At 39.6% G+C, this 7,848-nt stretch overlaps 1 long non-coding RNA gene across 1 annotated transcript; it reads left to right on the top strand.

Annotated features, from left to right (window-relative positions):
* The first annotated feature begins 1,588 nt into the window (after positions 1-1,588).
* On the top strand, positions 1,589-6,019 carry LOC138961000 (uncharacterized). Its single transcript, XR_011454116.1, has 3 exons — positions 1,589-1,856; positions 2,577-2,722; positions 3,661-6,019. It is a non-coding gene; the product is annotated as an uncharacterized lncRNA (long non-coding RNA).
* The last annotated feature ends 1,829 nt before the right edge of the window (positions 6,020-7,848 follow it).

The raw sequence follows: 7,848 nt of genomic DNA, 5'->3' as shown, positions 1-7,848 counted from the left end.
TTGTACTTTGCAACAGATTGTATCCTGAAATTTAGCACTCCATGTGTTAACATTTCCACTTCCAGGTCTGTAGTGTGCAAACGTGTTGTCACTGTTACAGCTGAAATGAACTAACAAGAATACTAGTCTGATGTACATAAAATATGGGAGAGGTTTGGGGTCGGGGGTGGATGGCAAGCATAACATTGATAGATGACTATAGTTTTGCAGTGGTTTGCTCTCTTGCACTATGAGTGTTAACAGCAATTGTTTATAATTTGTTGCTCAACTTACTGTAAGGACTATTAGCTTTTCTCAGCAACTGCAAACAATTGTGACTTAATTGCAACAGCTCTTCCTTAAACATTGGGACACTTCTTTTGTTGTTTTAATGGCTATAGTGTAGAAACTAGAAATGCTGAGGTACACTGGTGTAGTCATGAACAACAGCAACAACAAAAACAAGAACATGTTTTGAATTCTGATAGCAAGTGAAACTGACAGCTTGATTAGAATTATGTAGTTTTTGCAATTGCTGACTGAGTTGCATCCTTTGGTTTTTACCTTGCATTGATTATCACCTTTGCTGACAATTGACTCATTGAGTGCAGTATTGAGTAACTTATAGTTATTTTATTTCAAGTTAACTTCTGCAGGATGTTAATCCCACTCAAACTTTGTCAAAGTAAGGTATCATTATTTATGAATAAAGTGAAGTTAAAGATACAAATTAATGAGAAAGTTTGTGTATTTTTCTGTACACTCTTCTTGCTATTTACTGTTTTAGTGCTGAACCATTTGCTTGAATTCTTGATCAGATGATGACAGAGTGACACCTGGTGGTACCCAATAAAACTGCCTTTGCTGCTATAACTACAAGCAATTTCTACAATTCAGAACAGTAAGTGCATGAGGTTCCATTTTAAGCTGTCAAGAGTAAATCTCAGGAATAGATTAGAAGATTTAGTTATGTCACAGTATGTCTTGCTTTCTTGACTTTTCTCACACTCTCTTGTCAGACTCAGAGAGTGCATGATTGTACATTTTTTTTACAGTAATTTTTAATGTTCCTAATTGAGAAAAAAATGTGTCATAATCTTAGTGTTTAGGATAACTATATGGCAGAGAGAATCATGGAAATGATTGGGCGGTGGGGGGGTGTCGCTGGTGTGTAAGAGGGAGGGGGGTGGGTGGGTGTGGAGAGAGTAGTGATGGTAGTCAACTACTAACTAAAAGATTACTGATTGCATACATTTAGTGTTTATTGATTTGGAGGGTGGGGGAGGAAGGCAAGCAGTATTATTACATGTGTATGGGTATACTAGTTGTGCATGTTTCAAATGGGGGTGGAGGTTGGCATGGCAAGCAATAGCTCAGTCGGTATAGTGGCCTTGAAACAGGTGGTGGGGATTTATTTCTCAGAATTAACGTTGTGCAGACTCTGCTTGGTATTTGAATAGCTTATTAAGCCTGTGACTGTTTGCATACATAAAGATCTCAATTTCACAGTTTCAGGGCTTGGAATTAATGGAAACATCAACACACATGTAGGAAAAACTCAAAAAAAAGGAGGGGGGGGGGGGGGGAGTTTGGTCCCACGGTAGTGTCTGAATGAAAGCAATCTGACTTTTTAAGAGGGTAATCTCACAGGACTATAATTTCATATAGATCTGTATTCTTACATTGGTAGTTGACTAGTGTTGTTGTGGTTTTGTACTAGTGAGGAATGTCATCTATGTCATGTGATTTCTTGCTTCTTCTTCTTGTGTGTGCAGCTAAAGATGTTGGACCTTGCCTACAGCCTAGTTTTGCATCTCCAACACTGTGGCTTTACCCTGAGACACTACAGAAAACACAGCCTTTTCTGCTGCTGAAAGGTAAACATTAGGTTAAATTTGTGTTTGTTTTGATTTGTATGTTTTCCTTTTGTAGTCTATGGCAGGAGATTTGTGCAGGTGTACAAATGGTAGAGGTGTCAGAGGAAATGTCCACTTGTTACTTGTCTCTATATCAGTATACATGTATGTATCACAAATACGCATCAAATGTACCACATGGACAATTTCAAGCACTTTTCTGCCTGGGGTAGGGTCAGCTATGTAAGAATCATGTCTTACTCTGTTCATGCAAAAATAAGGTTCTGCATTTGAATGAGTTTGAATCAGGCACCTGTGTTTTTGCTCTTGCTTGTGCCCTCTTGTGAACTGTTAACTTATGAACAACCACCCCAGCAAGCAACTCTTTACTGTTCTGAGCACAACAGAAGGGCGCATGGTCTGGGCATATTGATGGTAAACACATCTCATGCACAGGCCTGAAAGTGGCGAGTATTTTCAATTAACATGTAAATGGTGAGTAGAAATATTAATCTACTCGCCCCATGCGAGTAAAGTTGATAAAACAAATGGTTGGTTTGACGAGTAAAGTTTCAGTAAATTATGAGAAGTACTAGCAGTGCCCCATTTTGTGGACTTTCAGTGCTGAAGTATGATTGTGTGGAGTGATCATTTTGTATTCTGTCATTCAGATTGCCACTTGCTTTCTTTTACATATATTTACAAGTTGGTGGCTCAGATTTGTGTGTGTGTGTGTTGCAGCACACAGGTCCATGAATAAAAGAACCCAGCTGGTATTCTTCATTCATGGAAAATAAAAGGAAATTTATCAGCCAGGATTCGTCACTCACTCTGCTAAGGGGGAACCCCAGTCAGCCCTACAGTGGATGAACAGCTTGGAGGGAAAGGTAACTACTGCAGCACTTTAGAAGGGATCTATGTCGACCAAAAGTGGCTGTATTCCCTGTATGTTAATTTCCTGTACAGGGAATATACTTCCGTTAGACGCCATGGAGTTACTTCAAGCTTACGAGAGTGAAAGTGAAAGCGATTCAATGGACGAGAGTACCAGCGAGGAAAACATAATACCAGGCTGTTGGGGGTGGGGGTGTAGATGTTTCTTTAACTAAATCCTTTTGGATAAACCGTCGAAGCATGTTTTGCTTGACTGGATGCCGCACGCGAATTCAGGATTTTAAATAGATTCTCCTATCTAACCGCAGTTACGCGCTTGGCGCAAGATAGTACAGTATTATACTTTTCTACAGAAAATCCAACTGTATTCCCGGTACACAGGGAAAATGCCTATGGGGAATACACCTTCGTTTGGTCGACATAGACCCCTTCAACCTTATAATATGTGTAGAATATTATGCTTTTGCTTAATGCTTGTTACATGTGACGAAGACAGAAATGTTAATCATTCCCTTCGTGCAAATCATAAAAAGAACAATAGTGATCTGATGTACTGTAGATCAATCGAGGAAAAGGTGTGTATGACCTAGAAGAAACTGGTTTTGAAAGTGCTGAGGATGGATGGAACATTGAGGCAATATCATTTACTACATTGAACCTGGGTTTCAAACTGAAGTGCTTTTTTATGCTTCTTGTTGTTATATAATGGTCTCGCTTGACTCCTGTGTTCAAGAGACTGTAAACAACCATAAACAATCTTGTGTTGTTGTTATGTGGTGGTGGTTTTGCTGTTGTCTTGCATCTACCCGTAATTGGCTTGATCAAATGCACCAGAAACGAGCATGAGTTTGTCGGATTAGTGAACTGTTTGAAAAACTTTAATGTATTTGTGGTTGTTATTATTTCTATATTGTGTTCTTCTTTTTCTCAGGTGGGCTGTCTTCTGAAACATATGAATCTGGAGCGTCACATCTTTCTTCCTGAGACATCCCCTCTTGAGAATGGTGTGGTGTGTGGCTCAATGGAAACCTGGCAGTGTCCTATTTTTCATAGCTTCGATGCGCGAAGTTGGGGATTTCAGCAGAGAATTTATTGATTGATTAATTAGTTAGTTATTTAAGCTCACCTCACTCCTTAGTGTTATTTAGGGTGATGGGGGGTGAGGGGGTGGTGTTGACCTGGATCTTGTTAGTGAACTTTCTTTCTAGCAACTCGCATCAGAAATTCCAGTTTTGCTTTCAAGGCAATAGACGGTTTTTGAAAATAATTCTGTTAGGATTATCAGCAGTCCGGAGGTGTAAAAAACCCTGTGCCGCAGTCAGGTTTTTCAAAACATCTCGAGCACGCTCTACGCCTCTGACCGGCTGTATCTCACAATCGGGGCAAACGACCAACTTGGATGCGTATGCCATGCGCACAATATGATACCCCTTGCTTTTAAAAATCAGCGGTCACAAGTTCATCAGAGTTCAGAATTTGTTGTGTAAAAGATTGCCGCTGTCAGCAAGCCATTCGTGGCTCAGGTGATTGTATTTAATAAAAATTTAAAAAAAGGTTTCTTATGTAGCGCACGCCGCACAGCATACACATCACAGTCAGTCGCTTGTCCTGATCGCAGGATAGCGTGAAACATGCTCCGGGAGACTGCCGATAATCCTGACATAGTTATTTCAAGAAATTGTGTATTGGTACAGCATGTTATGCACTTACTAAGATAGCTATTTGTAAATATTTGGTAGATATTTATGGTGATGTCCCGAATTGCTCCCTCCCAATGTGCCCCATCCCATATGGTCCCCATTTATTCTTGCATTTTGCTGTGAGTAACATAACGTGCGCAAAAACCAAAGGCATTTGTCTGAAGCGCATTTCCAAAAAGCATAGTTGCCATTTGTTTTTTTAAATCTGAATCCGTGACTGTTGTTCTTGAATACTCTTTCGTTTATGTTTCCAAAAATGCTGATTTAAAGGGGAAGGATAGTTGAAACTGTAACCGTTTACATTTTGCTCCCAGATTTGCAGTTGTTGTTTTTACTAGGAGTTTGGACGGGTGCGGTGTTCTAGTGGATAAGACATCGGCCTCCTATTCGGAAGGTCATGAGTCCAAATCACGGCCGCCTGGAGAATTTTCTGGTCTCCCAGGTCATTGCTTATGTGCAGACCTGCTAGTGCCTTATCCTCCTTCGTGTGTACACGCAAGCACAAGACCAAGTGCGCACGGAAAAGATCCTGTAACCCATGTCAGAGTTTGGTGGGTTATAGAAACACAAAAATACCCTGCATGCTTCCCCCGAAAGCGGCGTATGGCTGCCTAAATCGTGGGGTAAAAACGGTCATACACGTAAAAACCCACTCGTGCAAATTTGTGAGTGAACGTGGGAGTTTCAGCCCATAAGTGAAGAAGAAGAAGAACTATGAGTTTTACTCTTTTAAAAAATTGATTTTCAAATTGGAAGATTGCCACAACAGTAGTCTATCTCATCCGACTTGAACCCTTCAGACTCCCTGTACATGTACTTGCAGTTTAAACTAATATTTTGTCTGAGAATAGTTTTCAAATGCAAGGTCCTTCAGAAAAACTGCGAGGTAAAAATCGGGAGTGCTAAAATCGTGTTGGTGTGCCTACCACACAGTGCCAAAACCACTTACCCCCAAATGTGGAATAAATGTTTGAAAAAGCATAAAAGTCAGACCATTACATAAACAAACTTGAAACTTTGTGAACTCTTCTTCCCATATATCTAAAGCCAATGTACATCAAATATGGAGTCATTTGCTAAAAACAAATGTAGGAGTTATTTGCATTTTGGTGGGTTGCATTTTGGGTGGTCACCGTATGTTATAAGGACAGCCCTAAAGGTATGATTATATCATGTACATACTTGTTAACATGCCACCAGATTGGCCGCAATAATCTAGCCGGTTGAACAGCATTCGGTTGGAAAATGAAAGTCTTTACAAAGCTATCTTCTTCTATTTGTGTGGGTTAATAAATAGGATTTAACATAACAATGTGGTACTGGTTTGGGTATTGTTGTTCAAAGTGATTACTCAACTTCTGTGAATTGTACCTTCGTGGAGATCCACCTGGCGTCTGGCATTATGGGGTTAGTGCTAGGACTGGTTGATCCGGTGTCAGAATAATGTGACTGGGTGAGACATGAAGCCTGTGCTGCGACTTCTGTCTTGTGTGTGGCGCACGTTAAATGTCAAAGCAGCACCGCCCTGATATGGCCCTTCGTGGTCGGCTGGGCGTTAAGCAAACAAACAAACAAACCTTCGTGGAGATCATGCTACGCACTGGGTTATTCAAGCACAGAAAATAATATTTCTTAATAATTTGGCCTTATAAATGTACTCCGTGACTGTATTTGTATATGGTGAAAATGAGAAGATATAAAATTTGTGAAATAGGACTTCGTATTTGGTTTTGTCACAATGAATTTGTTGTTTCTCTGTGTGTGTGTGTGTGTGTGTGTGTGTGTGTGTGTGTGTGTGTGTGTGTGTGTGTGTGTGTGTGTGTGTGTGTGTGTGTGTGTGTGTGTGTGTGTGTGTGTGAGCATGCATGCGTGCTTATGTGTGAATGCACAATTGTGTGTGTGTGTGTGTATTAATCCAGCAGAAACAGCTTCTCTTCCATACATTTGAATCATTTATATTGATACCACATGGAGACTATTCTGAACACACAAGCGTGGTTTTCTCTCTACTGTGCTTTTCCTAAAGTTAAATATGGAATTTTTGGATTTAAAAGTTTTTAGCACACCACGTATTTAAGATAATGCTCAAGGAAAATAAGTAGTCTCCTTTTTTCATTAACGCTTTCTCTCACAGTGATGTGTCAATATCTCAGACGCAAATCCAGAGGTCATGCACCGTTTTATGCTTGGGAAGCGCACTATACTCACTTTGGTCACGGTCACTGTTAGAAACTGCATACCAATCAATGTAGGATTGTTCTTTCCGCTCATTGAAATCTCTGTACGCACAGCATTGTTGCACACAACAAAACATTAAAATCGCAGAAAAGAGCACCAAACTCAATTGTTTTGTTAATATGCGTCGGTAGTTGACAAATGTACAGACATATTTAAGCGAAAATGAATGATAGGATTCGATTATGTTCTTCTTTTTGTGCACAGGCGGTTAAAAACAAACGTGCATAGTGTCAAAAGAAATCACACACACACACACACACACACACACACACACACACACACACACTGAAAGTATGAAGAAGCCCCTCCGACTTTTGGTTGAGTTTGGTTGCATTACCTTGAGGAGACTGACGACACTTCAGAATGAAAAAAAATTAACTTTTACATTTCAGTGATTTGTTCTAAGTACAAAAGTACAAGTGAAAGTAGAAATAAATTAACGTGACACTATCCCGTAATCACATATCAGGATCAACTATAATCGGTCCATTGGTTTACAAAACGTTATTCAATGTGTTATCATGACAGAAACAATGCATTGTTTTTAAGATAACTAACTCGAGCATAAATGCTTATTTTAAGTCATCCTGGTATGTACATAACAAAGTTTAGCATGATGGCGGACTAAATACATTTAGTCATTTCAGACAACGAAAACAAACAGACAAACCTGATGCGCAAGCAATCAAAAAAAGGGAGGGGGTGGTAGTACAGATGTGGGGGGAAAAACAAGAAACAAAAAGACATGGGGTACGAGAGAACAGAATTCAGCATAAGGGAAAAAGAAAAGGACGACGAAGACTTGGAGCGCCAGATATGTTGGAAGAGTGGGTCACGTCACAATAATATTAAATGCACAGAAGACACACACGCAAAGTTAATAAATTACATACAGATTGGGCCAGAATCGATAAGTCGAAACAAGGACACAAAACACGAGAGAAATTACGAAGAACAATTGGTCAGGCAGCATTTGTCTCATGACAGTGTCAAATGAACATAATGAATAAAATGTAGAGGCTCATGTTCGGATCATGCCTGTTTGTCTAAATAAATTCTTGTACAGTTATGAATATGGTCTGATTGACATTCCGGGAATATTGCGGGATGCCTTTCAATAATATTTCAATAAACTTATAATCAGTTATCAATTGACAATAATCGTACATCAGTCTACACAA

Source organism: Littorina saxatilis, linkage group LG1 (genome assembly GCF_037325665.1).
Source record: "Littorina saxatilis isolate snail1 linkage group LG1, US_GU_Lsax_2.0, whole genome shotgun sequence".
Classification (NCBI taxonomy): Eukaryota; Metazoa; Mollusca; class Gastropoda; order Littorinimorpha; family Littorinidae; genus Littorina; species Littorina saxatilis.
This window is presented reverse-complemented; position numbering and strand designations above follow the sequence as displayed.